At 46.4% G+C, this 20,499-nt stretch overlaps 1 protein-coding gene across 5 annotated transcripts in view; it reads left to right on the top strand.

Moving 5' to 3' along the window:
• ST3GAL3 (ST3 beta-galactoside alpha-2,3-sialyltransferase 3) overlaps nucleotides 1-20,499 on the top strand; it is a 183,144-nt gene that overhangs the window by 86,729 nt on the left and 75,916 nt on the right. The window lies entirely within an intron of this gene.

Below are 20,499 nucleotides of genomic sequence, written 5' to 3'. Positions count from 1 at the left end.
CCCGGGGCCTCTGGCCTCAGTCCGTCAGCAGCCTCTTGGAGCACGTCCCGTTTGCAGGGGCCCAGAGAAGATAGGATTGTAGCCTTCGATTTGGCTGGCACAGGCAGCTCCTTACAGAAGGAGTCACTGCCAGGTGCGAGGGACAAGGAGGCCCCTGGAAAGGCTTCTGCTACAGAGCAGAGGGTGGTTGAGTTGGAGCAGGAGGCAGTGGCCTGGCAGACATGCTCTGCAGCCTGGCGTGCAAAGCCTTCCGTGGTCAGACTTCCTCTCCCGCATTCGCTCCTATCACTGAGCCACAGGCAAACCCTCTGCCCCCCTCTGCCTCGACATGTGCTTCTTATCTGTGCTCACACTGCCCTCTCCTTGCTGCTCACCTAGGAAAACTCAAAGACCACCTCTTCCCTCGAAGACAAAATTCATGATCTCCTCCTCAATGCTTCCTGTGAATTTTCTCCCTCTGTCACCAGTGATCTCATCGTACTATAATTAACTGTGTAATAATTATCAATTTATTAAGAGCACGGGCTTGGAGCCAGGCCTGGCTTGATTCGAATCCCAGATTGCTATTTACTCTCTTTGTGATTTGGGGCAAGCTCCTTAACCACTCTGAGCCTCAGTTCCATCTGTCAGATGAGGACACCAATAGTCCTACCTCACAGGGTTATTGTAAGGATTTAACTGAAATGATGAATTCATAGGGGCTTTCAAGTACAGAGGATCTAATCCCTTCAGAATCCTCTTCTGGCCTTCTCGGTCTCCCTAGCACCTAAACAGTGCTGGTGTGTGTTTGTGAGGTGCTCGGTGAACCCGGACCGTGGCTGCGTGGATAGGTGCATGGCCGTGCACTTCCCCAGTTAGGCTGGGAGGCCTCGAGATTGGGGCTGCGTGGATAGGTGCATGGCCGTGCACTTCCCCAGTTAGGCTGGGATGCCTCGAGACCGTGGCTGCGTGGATAGGTGCATGGCCGTGCACTTCCCCAGTTAGGGTGGGAGGCCTCGAGACCGTGGCTGCGTGGATAGGTGCATGGCCGTGCACTTCTCCAGTTAGGCTGGGAGGCCTCGAGACCGTGGCTGCGTGGATAGGTGCATGGCCGTGCACTTCCCCAGTTAGGCTGGGGTGCCTCGAGACCGTGGCTGCGTGGATAGGTGCATGGCCGTGCACTTCCCCAGTTAGGCTGGGGTGCCTCGAGATTGGGGCTGCGTGGATAGGTGCATGGCCGTGCACTTCCCCAGTTAGGCTGGGGTGCCTCGAGACCGTGGCTGCGTGGATAGGTGCATGGCCGTGCACTTCCCCAGTTAGGCTGGGTGCCTCGAGATTGGGCCGCGGCCATTCTGTGTGTTTGTGCCCTGCAGGGCACCTCTCGCGTGGCTGGTCTGCAGTGTATGGTTGCAGAACCGCCTGTGGCTCCTTTCGGTTGTCTGTCGTCTTTGTACACCCCTGGTCCCTGTACCAGACGGATGTGAAAGGTGGGAATTGGGTCTCCTTTCTTTCCTCTCTTGCATGAGCCCTTGACCGTAGCTGCTTGTGATGGTGGTGACTGCGCCTACACATGAGACATCAAATTTGGGGCTATTCGGCTTTCCCGCTGAATAGTCTAACCTCTAGGCCCGTTTCCCGGCTTCTGGCTTTGTGGTTCTCGTGCCTCGTACACTGAGTTCAGGTGTCGTAATTCTCCCAGCTTTTATACACCGTGGAGGCAGCTCCAAGGGAAGGATGGTCTGCTGTTTTTACCAGGCTAGTAGAGAGATGTCAGCCACGTGTTAACATCTGGGGAATGGGGCCCAATTATGCTAGAAAGCCATAGGCTTCACCCTTAGAAAAATTCTTAATTTAGTGCTCTGGGCGAACAAGAACTCACAAGTATAAGCTGTAAACAAGTGAAATGCCACCAGAATGGAAGAGATGTAGTAATTTACTAAGTCAGATCACACTGATGAACAAAAGGCCTGCCACCTGGGACATGTTAACTACAGTATTTAAACCGTCTCCAGCAGCGTAAGGAGGGGGCTCAGGAGGACGCTCCCGTCCTGCCGCCCCGACAGTTGGTACCCAGTGGGCTGTTGTGCAGCTTTCTGTTGCGAACCAGGCCAGACCAATGAACCATTTGAGTCAACTTGGTCTCTAGCCCAGGGAATAACTCACAAGGTAAGGTACAAGCTAGAACGTTCCTCTTACTGCAAAGACTTTTCCAGTCCAGTGCTTATCTTCAGAAGAAAGCATGGCTGTGTGGGAATGATTTTGACCTGCCTCCAGGGGAAAGTTTCCAAGTTAAGGGTTCTGAGTTCTGGAGGTGATCGCTTAGCAGTGGCCGGATCTCCTCTTCCGAAGTCGCCTTCTGCTGTGTTGTGTTCTACTTCCGACGTACAGGAAAGAACCTGAACTTGAATCAGAAGAACGAGATTCGGATTCTGCCCCTGCTGCTTAGAATTACATGACTGTAGATAATTTGTTTTAGTTCTCTGAGTCCCAGTTTGTAGATAGTAATACCTACCTCCCAAGGTTTTTAGGAAGAATAGAAGAAAGGGTTGTATAAAATATGAATAAATTTATAAATGTAAGAATTTGTTTTTATTTATCTTGATTGGATTCATTTAGATTTTTAAAAATTTATTTAATTTTAAAATTAAACAAATTTTTTTTTTTACAGAGTTGGTTGTTAAAATTGAAGCATAGTTGACACACAATGTTACATTAGCTTTAGGTGTACAGCGTAGTGATTTGAAGAGTCCACAGGTCATGCTTTGCTCACCACAAGTGTAGCCACCATCTGTCACTATACTTCTGGAGTATAGGAATTCTTATGTTTTGGAACTTTTTCAGTCATCATCTGTTTACACATTGCCTCTGCCCACTCTCTCTCTACTCCCCTTTAATCAGAATTTAAATGTTAGACCTTCTCATTCTAACCTCCAGGTCTACTAATATCTTTTCCCTATTTTCCATCTTTTTTTTTTTTTTTAAAGATTTTATTTATTTATTCGACAGAGATAGAGACAGCCAGCGAGAGAGGGAACACAAGCAGGGGGAGTGGGAGAGGAAGAAGCAGGCTCCTAGCAGAAGAGCCTGATGTGGGGCTCGATCCCATAACGCCGGGATCACGCCCTGAGCTGAAGGCAGATGCTTAACCGCTGTGCCACCCAGGCGCCCCTATTTTCCATCTTTTGATCCTTTGCACATTAAACTGGAACCCCGAAGGACTCAGCATAGGATGAACTAGAAGGAAACCTGGACCCCTCAACCAGGACTACAGAAAAGGTTGCCAGAACTCGGAGTGGATCAGGGCAATACGTTAATAAAAAAGCAACACTTGATATTGGGAACCAGGTGATCTATGGAACCTCAAGCCATGACCTTTAAGTATATGAGAGTTTAAGGTATTCCAGACTGGCAGTGCCGCCGAGGTCTTGACAGAGGCAAAGGCAGGCCTGCTCTGGAGGAAGACGTGAGCTCCTTGCAAAGAACCTTTCAAGGAAATGAACAGCTAACAACAGTAAAAATAACTAAGCACACGAGGAAATAAGGCTCCATGAGTGAGAACTATGAAAAACACCAGACAACAGAGGGGGACCAGGAAAGACTTGCGAAATCAGAATTACCAGACACAACTGATAAAGCAATTAGATATACTGTTTTTTAAAAAATAAAGACAAGATTGAATTATGTATTCTATTCATGGAATAGGGGATTATAAAAAACAAAATATTAGATTGGAAAAACAAAACTTCTAGAATTGAAGAACACATTTAGTAAAATTAAAAACTCAATAGGATTTAGCAGGGTTAGGTAGAACTGAAGACCATGTTAGTGAACTGAAAGATGAGTCAGAAGAAATGATCTGTATTGGGTTGGCCAGCTTTTTCTGTAAGGGCCAGATGGTCAACGTTTTAGCCAGCATTGGCTTCATTGTTTCTGCTGCAACTACTCAGCTCTGCTGCTCTGACATAAAAGTAGCCGTGGACGGCATGCAGACAAGCGAGTAGGTCTGGATTCCAATGAAATTTCATTTATGAACACTGAAATTTTAATATAATTTTTATGTATCATGAAATATACTTCTGATTTTTTTTTCTTTCTCAGCTCTTACAAATAATTCTTTCCTCATGGGCCATCAGAAAGACAAGATAGTAGGTTGGGTTTGGCCCACGATCCTAGTTGCCTTAACCGAGAGTTCTGCTCAGATATATCTGCATGAAAATTGTCTCCCCACCTCAGGTGCTTTCCATTCTTGAAATCCTGCTACACAGAAACAGTCTTAATTAAAATGTCTGTGTATCCAGTGATTTTCCACAAATCTGGGAATACATGTTTTGGATTTTTTTTTGGTCTTCACTATATTCTTTTAATTATATCTCCATGGAGAAAAGTAGTTTTCTGTTTCCTTTGAGAATTCCCTGCTGCTTGTATTATATGACAAAATCTTGTGTCAATGCTATGAAAATTATTCAGAATACTTATATGCAGTGAGCTGTATGAAACCTTGTCTTTTAACTGCAAGCTATGTTGTTCAAGAGGGTCGTGTTTTTTGGTGGTTAAAAACGTGGGCTGTGGTGTCAGACGTGGATTTTTAAAGCCCAGTTCCGTGTCTTCCTAACTATATTCTTGAGTGATTTATGAAGTGGGGATAATAATAATCATCCAAGGATGAGATTCACCTATCCTGTACCCTTATTAGTGTCTGCCAAATTGGAAGGATATAACCCAAAAATGAGACTTGAACCTCAGCTTGCCTACTGCTCCATGCCCCAGATTTCATTTTTTCACTAACATTTAGCAAATATATTTTTTAAAGATTTTATTTATTTGAGAGAGAGAGAGAGTGTGTCTGTGTGCATGAGCAGGGAGGGGGCAGAGGAAGAGGCAGAGGGAATCCCAAGCAGACTCCCCACTGAGCACAGAGCCTGACTCAGGGCTTGACCTCATGACCCCGAGATCATGACCAAGAGTCCGACGCCCAACTGACAGAGTGAGCCACCCAGGTGCCCCACAAATATTTCTTTTTTTTTTTTTTTAAGATTTTATTTATTTATTTGACAGAGATAGAGACAGCCAGCGAGAGAGGGAACACAAGCAGGGGGAGTGGGAGAGGAAGAAGCAGGCTCATAGCGGAGGAGCCTGACGTGGGGCTCGATCCCATAACGCCAGGATCACACCCTGAGCCAAAGGTAGATGCATAACCGCTGTGCCACCCAGGCGCCCCCCCCAAATATTTCTTGAGTACCAACTATCCTTTTTGTAATTGGGATAAAACTGAAAATTCTAAGCCAAACAGGTGACCTTATAAGCTTGATTGGAAAGGGTGTCAGGGCGCCTGGGTGGCTCAGTGGTTAAGCGTCTGCCTTTGGCTCAGGGCGTGATCCCAGGGCTCTGGGATCGAGCCCCACATTGGGCTCCCTGTTCTGCTGGGAGCCTGCTTCTTCCTCTCCCACTCCCCCTGCTTGTGTTCCCTCTCTCGCTGGCTGTCTCTCTCTGTCAAATAAATAAATAAAATCTTAAAAAAAAAAAAAAAAGGAAAGGGTGTCTTGTGAGCTAAGCACTTAGTGAATGGGAAGAGAATAAATGAGAACAGTGGGGGGGTAGGAGGTAGTGTTTCTGGATAGCATGAACAATAAATGGGTTTTTGTTTTTGACTTTATCTAATAAGAATGACATAAGTGGCGGCTCGAAAGCATACGTGGAGTACAAAGAGGATAGGAGGGATCGTGGGGAATACAAGAAAGAGCAGCCGCCATCACACAGGGCTGGAGAGGAAATGCCATTTTCGGGGAGACCCGGGTTTCTGCGAAAGCAGCAGATGGAAGGGGTGTTCACTGAAGAAGCCGAGGATGTAAAGGGACAAGACTTCACAGGACACGGGGGAAAGTTAGCATAGTGCAGTCAGGGAGAAGTGGGAGATGGGGCTGAGAAGAAGCAGAGAGCAGTGACTTGCGCATGAGGAAACCGACAAGGGTGTAACGGAGGGACTGAACGAGAATAACCAGGATGTGAGGCTGCCCCCAGATTGCCCAAGAATTAATCTCGTATTCCCCTGGGGTGGGGAGGACACTCAGGCTCTCGGTGTACTCATGACAGCTTGACTGGGTGATACCTGTGGGGGAGGGGGGCAGTCTGGTTCCTGGGGAGGCTCCGGGTTCTCTGAAAGTCGGCTGTTCAAAGTTGGGGGTCCTGGGGAAAGGCTCAGGGCTAGGGGCTGCTGCTCCCCCAGTGAGGTGAGCACTTCCTGCTTTATTCACCAATGTCTTGAGGGACTTGAGCTTTATTCACCAATGTCTTGAGGGACTTGAGCACAGAGCACTGCGAGGATATCCCAGTGGACAACGTGGTCATTGAACAAAAAGTATAACCAGTAAGTAAAGTTTTCAATATCTTGGAAGGTAGTAAGTGGCATGGCAGAAAATAGAGCCGGACAGGGGAGAGCTGGAGGAGGGAGTGTGAGTTTGAATGCAGTAGTCAGGGTAGGCCTTGTTGGAAGGTGACATTTGAGCAAGGCCTCAGAGGAAGAGGGGGTTAGGCCCACCAGTCTCGGGAGGCAGAGCGCGCAGCACAGAACCGTAAGGAAATCTCACTTATGAGGAGCGTGACACCAGGACCGGGAAAGTGCCCGTTAGTGTGGTGGGGAGAAGAGGCACCTGCAGCCTCGAAGGAGCCGGCCCCTGGTGTGTAGGGACATGTGTCCTGAGCTCGTGCCAGCCCTCAGGGAGCTGGTTCAGTGGGGGGGTTCGTCTGTTCCAGCTGAGTGTGGACAGGCGCTCCGTGCTCTGGGAAAGCTGTCTGCTGCCACGGTGTGGTGTTTTATAGTCACTGTGTGGGCGAGAGCACGGGCACTCTCGTGCTCAGTCTACTTCCGGAAAGAATTCTCTGTGAAGACACAAAGACATGAAAGCCAAAACCAAGAATTTTTAACCTCCAAAGGTTTGTGAAAACCCAAGTCAGCAGTGAAAGGCCTGTAAATCTGGGGCGGTCTAAAATATACACCGAGGCCTAGTTTACTGTTTCCCGAATGGCCTGCCGAGTTCCCTGTGGCTGCACTGGGCAAGTGTTTATTGAGCACTTACTATATGCCCGGTGCTGTACTTGGTGCTTTCTGTGTTATACCCGTCCTCACCACAGCCGCTTAGAAGACCTCACCTGTCCCACGGCTTTCGATCCCATGTCATCTGAAGCTGGTGACCCCCAGATGGATAGTGCAAGCCTCGTCCTCTTGCCCCATACTTCAGACTCGTTGGTCCAGTTGCCTCCTTTACATGGGTGTGTGGGCACCTCACGCTTCACAGGTCTAGAACCAAACTCCTGATTCACACTCCCTGCCTCCCAGAATCTTCCCTACCCCAGTACATGGCAACATCGTCCTTCCAGTTGCTCAGGTCAAAAACCTTAGCATCATGTCTTTGACACTAATTATCAGTAAAGCCTATTGGCTTTACCTTAAATATCTGGAGGTCCGGCCGCTTCTCACTCCCTGTCTCACCGTCACTCTGTGCAGACAACCACCATCTCCTACGTGATAGCACTCCTGCCTGCTCTCACGCTTACTTCCCTGTGGTCCAGTTCCACACTGCAGCCAAAGTTATCCATCCTGTTAAGTGCAAGATAGACCTAGTTAGTCCTGTGCGCAGAACTCTCCAGTGGCTCCCCATTTCTCTTAGAATAAGAGCCAGGGTTTTTAACATGCTCAGCCAAGGCCCTTCCACGGTCTAGACTCCTGTTTTCTTCCTACTCATCTTGTTTATTGTGCTGTACTGGGCTCCTTGCTGCGCCTCAAATACTCCAGGCCCATTCCCACCTCAGACTCTTGGCATTTGCTCATTTCTTTGTTTGGGATGCCCTTCCCAGATACCTGCGGAGACTGCCTCACCTTTTCAGACCTTACCTCAAATCTCCCCCGTCTATCCCACTTAAAGTCGTAACCCTAACTTCCATTGGCATTCCCCGTTCCCCCTACTGTGCCGTTTTTCTCCAGAATGTTTTTCACTGTTGGTATCTATGTTTTACCTACTTTTGTTTGTCCCCTCCTACTAGAGGAAGGGTAGTTAGAAGGGGTTTGTCTATTTTTTTCACTACTACTTCTTAGCACCTAAAACAGTGCCCAGCGCTTGGTCATTGCTCAGTAAACATTTGTTGAATGAATGAATGAATTGGTGGACAATTCTATGAAGTAGGTGGTACTTAAATGCATTTTAACAAATATTAAGTCACCATAGAGATAATGTACTTGTGCTCACAGAACAGTATGCGATCAAGCCAGCATTCGAACCCTCTCCGCCTGGCTCCAGACTGTCTACTTGTGCCGCTATTCCACAGAGCTTTCTCTTTTTTCCAAGTTCACACTGTCAATTTGATCCTAAGTAAACTTTGTAAGGGCAGGAGGACTGAATGTCCCTCTCACAGGTGTGCTCCCAGTGCCTCGTGTAGTGTTCCTGGTGCACAGTAAATATTCAGTAAATGTGGGTTAATTCAATTAAGGACAGAGAAGGAGGATATAAAACAGAATAGTGCCATCTGTGATAACAAAACCCAGACCCTAAGTCTCAATACTGGAAGATTTTGGAGGAATGGGAAGGGCAAGGAAGAGGACTACCATGTGACCCCGTCTTTAACCGTGCGTGTCACCCTCTCCTGGAGGGTCTCTCACTTCAAGAACTGCCGCCACCATCACGTTGACTCTAGAGAGCACGGGTTCTCTTTAATGCTTTAAAACAGAGGGGGGAGAAAACAACAACAAAAACCTTTTTTCTTGGTTCGTCTAAGGGAAGCTAAAAATATTTCACTGAAGACAAAAAGGGAACAGCAGAGAAATAAACCCCAAGCTCATAAGAAAGCCAAAAAGGTAGTCTGTTTGCAAACTACAGAGTTCTGTCTCTTCTGTAGATAGCTCAAGCCAGAGCCATCCTTAGTTCACAGCAGGAGTGCAGCCTGGCAGGATTCGACTGGGCTCTTTGCTTCCCAACTTCTAGCCTGTTCACAACCCCCACTGTTCAAAGACTTCCTCCTGCACGTCTCAGTACCTATATGATCAAGACCCAAAGACCCACGTTCCTACTTTGCAGCTCACCTGGAGCTCTCAGCGCAGGGGCTCCTGAACTGGGCTGCATACTGGAATCACCTGGGGAGCTTAAGCAATTACCCATGCCTGTGTCCCACCCGGTATAGATTCAGGAGTCATGGGTTCAGGTGTAGTCTGGGCAGTGGGATTTTTTAAGCTCTTCAGTGTCCAAAATGGTTCCAAATTGAGAATCACTGCTGTAAAAGATACTGTCTTCTGTCTGAGGAACTCTGCACGTTCCCAGTTGGTTGATACCAAGAATAAACTCAGGTTTGAGGGGAGAGCCCTGCCCACAGAGAGGAGTCTGTCTGCATGCGTTGGCTCTCAACCCAGATCCTCACCACCCAGAGATTCTGATTTAGCAGATCAGGAATCAGACTTAGGTGCCTTAGTGTTTAAAAGTTCCCTCGGGTGATTCTAACATGCCAGGGTTGAGAACCATGGGGATATAGCCTTCAAGCCTGTCACTATAATCGTATCTGAATACATCGTAATAACTATGGCAGAACATAGTAGTACTTGTATTAGGGTAGTGGGATTGTGGGTTCTTTTCCTTTTGAGTTTACGTTTTTTGTGTTGTCCTCATGTCCTCATGTACATTTATAATGAAAAGATATATCAGGATGTGCCTTTTCTGTGATTTTTTTCAAGCTTCCATTATGATCTCTAGGTCTCTAAACACTACTTTCAAAAATCTATTTTATATTAATTTTTGGTTACCAGCCCTTTCTCTAGTATTTCCTTTATGAGCTTTTAAAATCTGAATCAGTTATTTCAAGAGTTTCCTGTACATTCTATTGGCCTATTTAAATATTTCTTCCTTATCTATAATTGAAATAAATACTTGTGTAAAGACTTACTATTTGTCTTTGCTGTGCTGTCAAATCCCCAGGAGGAATGGGGGTGAGACATGATAAGTCTTGGAAGAATGCAGGGCTTTCGATATAACAATAAGAAGTTTAGGCTTCATCTTGAGGGCAAAAGATGCCATCAAAGTGTTTTAAGCAGGTGAAAAACATAATTAGTTCTGACCTGCAGCAAGATGACTCTGACTGCGGGAGAGCAGGTGGGTTGGAGAGGACAGAAGTGTAAAGAGATAGTATGTAGGAGGCCATCAAAGAAATAAAGAGCAGAAATCAGTAGAGAAAAATCAATAAAACTAAAAGCTAGTTCTTTGAATTAATAAAATTGATAAACCTCTAGCCAGGCTAACTAAGAAAGAAGAGAGAAGATACAAATGACTAATATCAGAAATAAAAGGGGCATCGTCACTCCTGATCCCATGGATATTAAAAGGGTAATAAAGGAATATTGTGAACAAGTCTGTAAAGGCAGCTTGATAACTTAGGTACAACGGACCAATTCTTTGGAAGACACAAACTTCCAAAACTCATGCAAGAAGAAATAGATCATCCGAATAGGTCTGTATCTACTAAAGAAATTGAATCAAAATTTAATAACCTTCCAAGACAGAAAACATTGCACATAGTGGGTTTCACTGGTGAGTTCTATCAAACATTTAAGGAAGAGATGATACCAATTCTCTACAATCTCTTCCAGAAAATAGAAACAGAGGGAACATTTTCTAACTTGTTCTGTGAAGCTAGCATTATCCTAAAACCAAAACAAGATGAAGACATTATAAGAAAAGGCTGGATCAGTCAGTAGAGCATGGGGCTTTTGATCTCGGGGTCGTGAGTTCAAGCCCCATATTGGATGTAGAGATTGCTTTAAAAAAAAAAAAAGAGACATTATAAGAAAGGAAAACTACAGACCGTTATCTCTTGCACCATAACATAAAGCTGGCTCAGTCGGTAGAGCATGTGACTCTTGATCTTGGGGTCGTGAGTTCAAGCCCCACATTGGATGTAGAGGTTGCTTTAAAAAAAGGACATTGTAAGAAAGGAAAACTACAGTCTGTTATCTCTCGTGAACATAACATAAAAATCCTCAACAGAATATTAGCATATTGGATCCAACAATGTAGAAAAAGAATCAAACACTATGACCAAGTGGGATTTATTCCAGGTATGCAAAACTGATGAATCAGTTTTAGAAAATCAGTGACTGTATTCCATCCCATCAACAGGCTAACAGAGAAAAATTATAAGATCATATCTATAAGATGCAGAAAAAGCATGTGATACAATCCAATATCCAGTCATGATTTTAGGGGAAAAAAACTGTCAGCAAACTAGTAATAGAGTATGGTAAAGAACACCTATGAAAAACCCTGTAGTTAACATCATGCTTATTAACGAGAAAACGAGATGTGTTCCCAAGACTGGGAAAAGGCAAAAATGTCCCCTTTCACCACTCCTTTCTAATATTATACTGTAAACTCCAGCTAATTCAGTTAAAAAGAAGAAAAGAAAGAAAAGGAATTAAAAGGCATAGAGATTGGGAATGAAAACATAAAACTGTTTTTTCACAGATGACATGATTGTCTATGTGGAAAATTCCAGAGCCTTGCCAAAACACTCCTGGAGCTAATTAGCAATTATAGCAAGGCTATAGGATACGAGGTTAATATACAAAAGTCAGTTGTTTTCCTATATACCAGCAACGAGCAGTTGGAATTTGACATTAAACACTCAGTATCATTGAGGGGATACTGTGACGGTGGAGGCAGAGAGGGGAGTGATGCACCCAGAAGCCAAGGAACGCTGAGGATTACTGGCTGCCACTCGCAGCTACAGCTGAGAGCACAGAGCAGATTCTCCCTGAGAGCCTCTAGAAGGAACCACCTGAGGAAACCACCTTGATTTCGGACTTCTTGCCTCCTGAACTGTGAGAGGATAAGTTTCTGTTGTTTTAAGCGCCGCCCCCCCCCTCAGTTTGGGGTAATTTGTGGTGGCAGCCCCAGGAGCCTAATAGTGGCAGAAAAGAAGTGCCAGGCAGGGAACCAGCCAGTACAAAGGCCTGGGGGTGCCAGGAGGCCTACTCTGCCTTAGAAGAGGCTGAAGATGTCCATCAGAGATGCCCAGACCTGCGTTTGATATGATTATGACACCTATGATGTGTATTTGTTTCCTAATACGTCATAATACTAGACTGTGACCCCCTGGAGGACAGCGATGCCATATGCTTTAGTTATTCCAGTGTAAGCTTTGGATTAGCAGAAACAGAGGACACTTATATTAATTACTAATAGTATATTGCATGCCCACTAAGCACCAAGCCTTATATACGTTATCTCTTTGAGTCCTCACTTCTGAGGTAGGTACCGTTATTATCCCTGTTTGGCAAGTAAAAACTCAAGCCTTCAAAGAATTGCTGCGTCTGGGAAAATAAAACCAATAGCTCCCATGTAAAAAATAAATAAAATAAATAAAAATACAGTATCGTTTACAGTAGTGCACACACACTGACATTTCTATCACCCTTCAAAGAACGCTCTGACTGACATTGTTACAGGAAATCATTTGATCTTTCCATCCATTCTAGAAAATATGTATTATTATAGCTATTGTAAGAGTTGAGGAAACTGATTACCTCTTACCTGAAGTTACACAAGTAGTAAGTAGAAGAGCTAGTTACCTAAACTCAAATCTTTTTACCTTTTGTGCCCGTTGTTCTTTATGCGAAAGAAAGCAAGGGCTTTGGTGAGAGCACAGGATGGGTTTTAGACCCAGTTTGTCTTGTCAAAAATGAGAATAATACTTACCTTAAAGTAGGGCTGCACCAAGGGTGTGCAGAGCCCCAGCTAAATATATTTTTTAAAGAATTTATTTATTTGACACAGAGAGAGAGAGAGAGAGAGAGCACATGCATGAGTACAAGCAGGGGGAGTGTCAGGCAGAGGGAGAGGAAGAAGCAGGCTCCCCATTGAGCAAGAAGCCCAATTCGGGACTCGATCTCACAACCCCGGGATCATGATCTGCGCCAAAGGCAGTCGCTTAACTGACCGTGCCACCCAGGCACCCCCCAGCTAAATATATTTTGTAACACCTCTGGTGTATAAACACACTGATGGGTCCATGTGAGATACAGTGATTTACTGATGAGGATTTAGAACAATGGGGAAAGAAGAGATGCTCCTGTGTTTGTTTATGGCCCATTCAGAACACATGAAAGTTCTTCACAGTATCCAGATGCCATCGCCTTCTGTTCAGGCTCAGGCACCTCTTCGTGTATTTTATTGTCCAGTGCGTAATTCCCGGCTAATTCACCCTGCCTGCCACAAGAAAAAACTAATAATACTGTTATTATTCATAGTACCTTGGCTCTCTGGAACCTGTTTTTTGTTTAAGATCTATTTATTTATTTTAGAGAGAGTGAGAGAGAGCGTGCAGGTTGGGAGGTACAGAGGGAAAGGGAGAGAGAATCTCGAGCAGACTCCCCATAGGGCATGGAGCCTGACGTGGGGCTGGATCTCATGACCCCAAGGTTATGACCTGAAATCAAGAGCCAGATGCTCAACCGAGCGAGGCACTCAGACACCCCAGCATCTGACAGATTTCAACATCGATTTGTGATAAAAACTCTGAACAAGTGGGTATAGAGCGAATTTACCTCAACATAACAAGCCCGCAGCTAACATCATCCTCAACAGTAAGAAGCTGAAAGCTTTTCCTCTAAGATCGGGAGCAAGACAAGGATGCCCACCCTCACCACTTTTATTCATCAGAGTACTGGAAGTCGTAGCCAAAACAGGTAAGAAAAAGAAAGGCAACCAGATCGGAAAGGAAGACGTGAGAGTGCCCGTATTTGCAGATGACTTGACGTTATATAGAGAAGATTGGAAAGACTCCACCAAAAAACGTTAGAACTGATAAACGGATTCAGTAAAGTTGCAGGATACAAAATCAATACACAAAGATCAGTTGCATTTTATTACCGCAGTAACTATCAGTAAGAGAAATTCCTCAAAAATCTTTTTACGGGTGCCTCAAAAAGAATAAAAGACCTAGAAATAAATTTAACCAAGGAGGTGAAAGACCTGTACACTGAAGACTAGAAGACTTTGATGGAAGAAATTGAAGAAGGCACGAATACATGGAAGGCTATTCCGTGCTCTTGGATTGGAAGAATTAATATTGTTAAAGTGTACATACCACTCAAAGCAATCTACAGATTCAGTGCAATCCCTTTCAAAATTTATCATTGGAAATTTTGTAGTGTTAGAAATAGAGCAGCACATCTTCCAACCATGTCTTCTCTTGGACTCTCCACCGCCTTAGGGTTGTAAGCCTTAGAGAATTATTGTAAAGCTAAATGAAATAATTAGGTCAACTATTAGCATATGGTTTATGCTCCGTAAATGTTAGTTTCCATGTTCTTTCCACTACCACCCTGAAAGAGGATGTGGTTTTTGTTTTGTTTTGTTTTGTTTTGTTTAAGAAATGTAGAAACAAACTCGAATTGGAGCAGTTGCGACAGATCCGTCCGGGAGAGTGTCTGTGAGCGTTGCCTGTACAGCTCGGGCTGAGGCGCTCGCAAGAGCTTACTTCAGAACATCTTCCCCGCCCAAATAAAATAACTGGCAAGGTCCTGGAGACAAAGATAAGCGACAGTAATGTCAGCCCCAGGATCACTGATCAAAGCGCGAGTGGCCTGGTTTGTGGAGAAGGTATCCCAGTGCGTGGTAAGCAGCCAGAGCTGAAAGGCAGGTCCGCTAGAGCGGAGACATACCGCAGATTCCAGACGGCTCAGATCAAGCAGTCCCTGTGCCTGAAAGTGATGAAAGACATAGGACGGTGCTGCCAGGTTTATTATAGATCGCCGTAAGTGGGGCAAACACTGGTGGAAGCCCCAGCCTGCATTGGTGTTCACAAGAGCAGAGGGTCAGTGACGCCCAGGGCGGGATGGATTGTCCCCCCCCCCCAAATGTGGGTGCATGAAGAGACTAGTGATCGTGCAAGGAGAGCCAGCAGGCTTGTAATAATGGCGTCAGACGGAAGAGGCTGAGTCAGAGGAGACAGAAATTATCCTTAAGGAGAAAAGTTTCATCTTGGAGCTTGAACATATCCATGACAGTATTAAGTGGCCTTTCTTTCATTAATCGACTTCAGAAAGAAAGGAAAATGAAAATGTTTAATGAGTGTGTAGGGTCACTAAAGCTAACCTAAGCTGCTTCTGCCATTTCCCAAGTCATGTTCCAGACACAGATCTCTAGTAATTGGAGAAATGCATCCTCATCAGCAAAGTTAGAGAGGATAGCGTTGAGGAAGCAGGGGTGGGGCCAGACCCGGGCCGAGGGTTCTCACCTGTGTTCATGCAAGTCCTCCGACGATGATACTGGCGAGCTCTGACTAAATTGCTATACTGGCTTGAAAGGACACTAGTACTTATTTGCTGCTGCTTGTCAAGCAGCGTGCCAGGTGTTACCTACACGGTCTTGTTCCGTTGTCACGACCAGTTCCTGAACTCTACAGCAGTGAGCTAGAGGCCGAGTGAAGGAGGAGACATAGTAGGGGGCTGATCTGATTTCACTCCTCTCTGAGACGGTTCTAGAAATTAGATCATTGCTCACAAGATGCCCATCACTGGACTGTAGAGGCCTAGGAAGAACCCTCACAGTCCCATCTCCATTTCCCCCAGCCATCATGACCTCTCCCCCACACTTTCTGCTAATTAACGTTCCAACTGGTCAAGGTAACCAGTTGTGTTCACTCTAACAAACATTTTGTTGGGTGCTTGTGTACTCAGGGCCGTACCTGGTACTCTCTGCTCTGCACCATGCTCATTGTTCATGGCCTAGGAGAGAAGGATCAGTTATATGGACAGTTACTCTTCAGTGTAACCGGTGGTAGGCCGTAACCAGGGCCTAGCCGTCACTGTGCTCCTAATCCCTGGCCAGTGTCCAGCACACACAACAACAAGGCTGTTACAGTCAGCATGTATTTTTTTTAAAGGTTTTATTTATTTATGTATTTATTTGAGAGATAGAGAGAGCATAAGCAGGGGGAACAGCAGAGGCAGAGGGTGAAGCAGACTCCCTCCTGAGCAAGGAGCCCGATGTGGGACTCGATCCCAGGACCCCAGGATCATGACCTGAGCCGAAGGCAGATGCTTAACCGGCTGAGCCACCCAGGTGTCCCACAATCGGCATGTATTGAGAGGAAACTAAGTGCCAGCCATTGTACTAAACACTTTATTCTCTCTCTTTTTTAAAAAAATTAGTAATTATAGCAATTTTATTCAAAATCATCAAAAACTGGAAGGAGCCAAGATATCTGTCAAGGTGAATGGATACACAAAGTGGGGGCATCCATACAATTAAATAATGTTCAGTGATGAAAACAGATGAACTATTAAGCTACACAAGGACCTGGATGCAATTTATTTTTGTTGTTGTTTTTTTGTTTTTGTGTTTATTTGTCATGTCTCTTTTTTTAAAGTTTTTATTTTTATTTATTTATTTACTTATTCTTTTTTAAAGATTTTATTTATTTATTTAACAGAGAGAGGCAGCGAGAGAGGGAACACAAGCAAGGGGGGGTGTGAGAGGGAGAAGCAGACTCCCCGCTGAGCAGGGAACCCGATGTAGGGCTCGATCCCAGGACCCTGGGATCATGACCTGAGCCGAAGGCAGACACTCAACAGCTGAGCCACCCAGGCGCCTCTTAAGTTTTTATTTTAATTCCAGTTACTTAAAAGCACTTTATTCTCACCCTAACCCTTGGTACAATTGTGTATCATCCCAGTTTTTAAAGATGTGGAAATGAAGGCACAGAGCAATTCAGTAACATGCCCAAAGTCACACAGCGAGGAAGGGGTGGAGCCCAGACATAAGTCCAAGCAGAGTGACCCTTTCACCTCTAAATGTTTGTTGAGTGAATGCGGGAATGAATGAATGAGAGGGAGGCAGGGGAGGGGGTGGGAGAGAAAGAGCGTGGAAACAAGTGAGCAAGCTAAGGTGAAAGCCTGCTGGGGGAAATGGGGCCCGCAGGCAGGTGGGCTGGTTCTGCTGTGGAGGGGAATGGTGTGTTGCAAAGTGAATAGACAGTCCCTGGCCAGGGTGGGGCGGGGCCAGCAGAGGAAGGCCAGCCCTCCTACTTTTGTATTAGGTCCTTCCCCCTGCTCCCGCCCCCCCCCCCCCCCACCTCCTCAAGGACATTGTCCTACAGCCGTCCTATCTCTGCCATATCAGGAGTTTCCCTCTTATTCCAACCAACTTACAAATGTGCTAAACTGAAAAACAAAACAAAACACAACAACAACAAAAACAAAAACCAATGTGCTAAACTGTCTCCTAACCTCAGAAACATCTCTCCCTGCTTCCTCCCTTCAGCTGTTGCCCCATTTCTCTCTCTCCCCTTATAGCAAAAACAGTAGTCTCTATTCCATGACCCCACTTCTGTTTTCTCTTAAACCCAGTGAAATCAGCATTTCACCCCCACCCTCCAGTGAATCAGCTCTTGTCAAGGTCAGGAGTAACCTCCATGTCACCAAAGCCAGCTGTCAAGCCTGTGGCCACCGCTTGCCAGCCCTTCCACTGCGTTCAATGCAGGTGGTTCCTCTGTCCTTCTTGAGACACGTCCTGGCCTTTGGCAACGGAACGATCACTCCCTCTCTCCAGATTAGTGTTCTGTCTCATGGACTGCGCCTTCCAGCCTCTCACAGCCTCCACACCTCTCAAACATTGATCCCTAAAGGCACCGTCCCACTGGGCGTCACTCGGTGACGCTCCCCTATGACAGAATCCAAACTCTGGCGAAGCGTTCAAAGCCTGCATGATCTGGATGCCTGCCTCTGCCACCTCATCTTTCACACATAACATCCATGCAGTGCTCTGGAGGACAGCCAGCCCCTCCACGTGCGCTTTCTCACCACATCCTCCCAAGAGCCTGGGAATTGAGTGGTTCCCATTTGCAGATGAGAAGCTGAGAATCAGATTTTCCATCACTTGCCCAAGGTCACACAACTTGCCAGTGTCCTCTGTGAAAGTTTCTCATTCCAGATTGTATGCTCTTCCCATTTGCAACCTTTGCTTGGCCTGATCCTTCAGCTCCTTGCTCCTGGGTGAAGCAGGGGAGTGGAAGCTTGGTTCCCACTCCTGGGTTCTAGTCTGTCCGCCTGGATTTCCTCTTGAGTGCAGTGGTTCACACCCTTCACCCCAGGGGCTTAGTAGTCACGTTTGCAGGACAATGGGTGCTCTTACTGGTTGAAATGCTAAATCTCCCAAAATGAAAGGCCAGCTGGAGACTATGAGAAGAACAAGGGCTGAATGATTTGATCAGACATCTGTGGGGGCCTCCTGGCATTTGGAGTGTGAGTGCCTTAGAGAAACTAACTATTCTGGCCTGAGGGAGTTGGCGACTGTTAATCTCGGTGGTTTTGACCGCTAACTGCCCCAGAGGTCCCAGCCTGCTGTATGACTCAGAATCCCCAACACTCCCCCTATTCTTCTCTCCCTGGGGTAGTCAGGAGGCCATTGCTAAGGCATTTTAATTTGGTAATAACTTGACCTGGCCCACTGTCCTCGGGGCTGTATGTTTTAGAAGTTCCTGTTGCCTTCTAAGAGGGGGTTTGATTGAGAGCTGCTCATCCTCGACATCTGGCTACCTTGGCCTTATCATGGGAAGAGCCTTCCCCGTGCTCCAGCTGGCCAGTGCCCCCTCTTCTCCACGACAGATTCCCTGAGTCCACGGACCTTGGGCTGCCCATGGCCCTTATTCCTGAAGCACCTCGCCAGAGGTGACGGTGTAAACCAGAAAGGAAACGCGTGACCCAGGGTTCGTCTGTTGTTGTGTATACATTTCTTTGGGGCATTGCGTTAGAGGGTCAACTGCCATCCATCTTTCATCTTCAATGTGAAACTTTCTGGAATCCAGAAAGAACACAGGAACCCATGGTTACAAGGCAGGCACACAGATAGTGGAGGGGTTGGGAGGCGCGAATATGAGGGACTCATGACACCTCACTACTTGTGTACACACTATAAAAGAGCGGTGTGAGGCCCTCTTGACCCTCTGGTCTACCCCTGTCCGCCAGCACTGACCACTTTCGAGACTCGGGGCTTCCCTCTGTGACGGTGCTTCCCATGGGCCGCACTGGTGGTAGCGCCATGTTAAGAGCTCCTGCACTGCTGTCTGCCACTTTCCTAGTCCTAGGATCTTGGATAAATCTATCTTTCTGAGCTCATGTGTAAATTAATAACTAAGAGCACCTGCTCACATGGCTGTTGAAGAACTGAAAAAAATCTGTATTTCAGTCACTGTGCCTCCCGCAAGGTCATCAATTGTACTGAAGTTTACATTTTGTTTTGGAAGTACAGTTGTTTACATAAGAAAACACTGTACGTAAATTCTCTTGTTAAACCTTTGACTTTCTTTTGCCTACCAAATAAAGCCTCAACTCTGGCTTAGCACGGGGCATTTGCATCTGCATTTCTGCTTTTACATTTCATTGGTAGGAAAGGCTAAAAAAAAAAAAAAAGTAGATTTCTGGAAGAAATTGCACATGGGTACAGATGAGTTCGTCTAAATTCAGTGAGCAGTTACTCTGTGCCAGGCCCTGGGCTAGGCCCACAGGGGCACATGAGTGAATCACACATGACACACGATAGACGGTGGCATCATCGTTCCTGGCTCTCCAGTCCGGGCGCCAGCCCCCTTCCCCCCAGACCTGCCCCACCCAGTTCCCGCAGAAGGCAGCCCCGAGGGGAGACTTACGCGGGGCCCCAGCACAGTCGAGCAGCTGGGCATCGCGTGTTGGCAGCGGGCCCAGGGGTGGAGGCGGGGGAGGTTGGGCCTGGGAACTGGCAGCCCGCCAGGGCTCCCTCAGGTGCCCCAGCAGGCAGGGCCTCCAGCCTCACAGTCACTGTGTCCTGTTCTTCCTCTGCGGTTTTCTCTGGGCTGCACTGGCAAGAGTTTTTGGTGGCAGGGCAGTGACTCCAGCCCCACATGGAACACATGAGGACATTGAAGCCCAAAGATGTGAAGGGATTTGACTGTAGTCACCGCCACAAAACCAGAGCTAGGACACACAAGTCTTCTGAAAAAAATATTCCGCAAATATTCCCCAAACACTCTGACTTGTAGGCTCCCGAGATTGTCTTGTTTTCAGTACAAGTGCAGTGAGACTGTATCAGTGTGATGTTGTTCCTTCAGAAAATTATAGGCGTCTTCTGTGGGCCCATCTCTTCACAAGGGACTGGGGATGCAGGGTTAAATCAGACTCCGGCCTTGGGAATTCACAGTATAATGAGGGAGACATACTACCAACAATTACAGTACAGTGTGGCGAGTGCCTCTGGGGGTAAGCATGTAATGTGGGTGGCAGGGGGACGGACTATGGGGCCCAGGGGAGGCACCTAGCCCAACCCGAGGGTCAGGGAATTACTCCCAGTGATGTTGAGACCTGAAAGTTGTGAAGGTGGAGAGGGACACAGGACATAGGACATAGCCAGGTGGAGAGGGACGAGGAAGAACATTCCAGGCAGAGAGAATAGGAGAGCCGGAGAGCGTCTCCAGCTGAACACCTAATCATTACACCAATAGCCCCAACATATA

This window comes from Ursus arctos, unplaced genomic scaffold (assembly GCF_023065955.2).
Source record: "Ursus arctos isolate Adak ecotype North America unplaced genomic scaffold, UrsArc2.0 scaffold_12, whole genome shotgun sequence".
In the NCBI taxonomy this organism is placed as follows: Eukaryota; Metazoa; Chordata; class Mammalia; order Carnivora; family Ursidae; genus Ursus; species Ursus arctos.
Note: the sequence above shows the minus strand (reverse complement) of the source record. Positions and strands in the feature narration are given on the sequence as shown.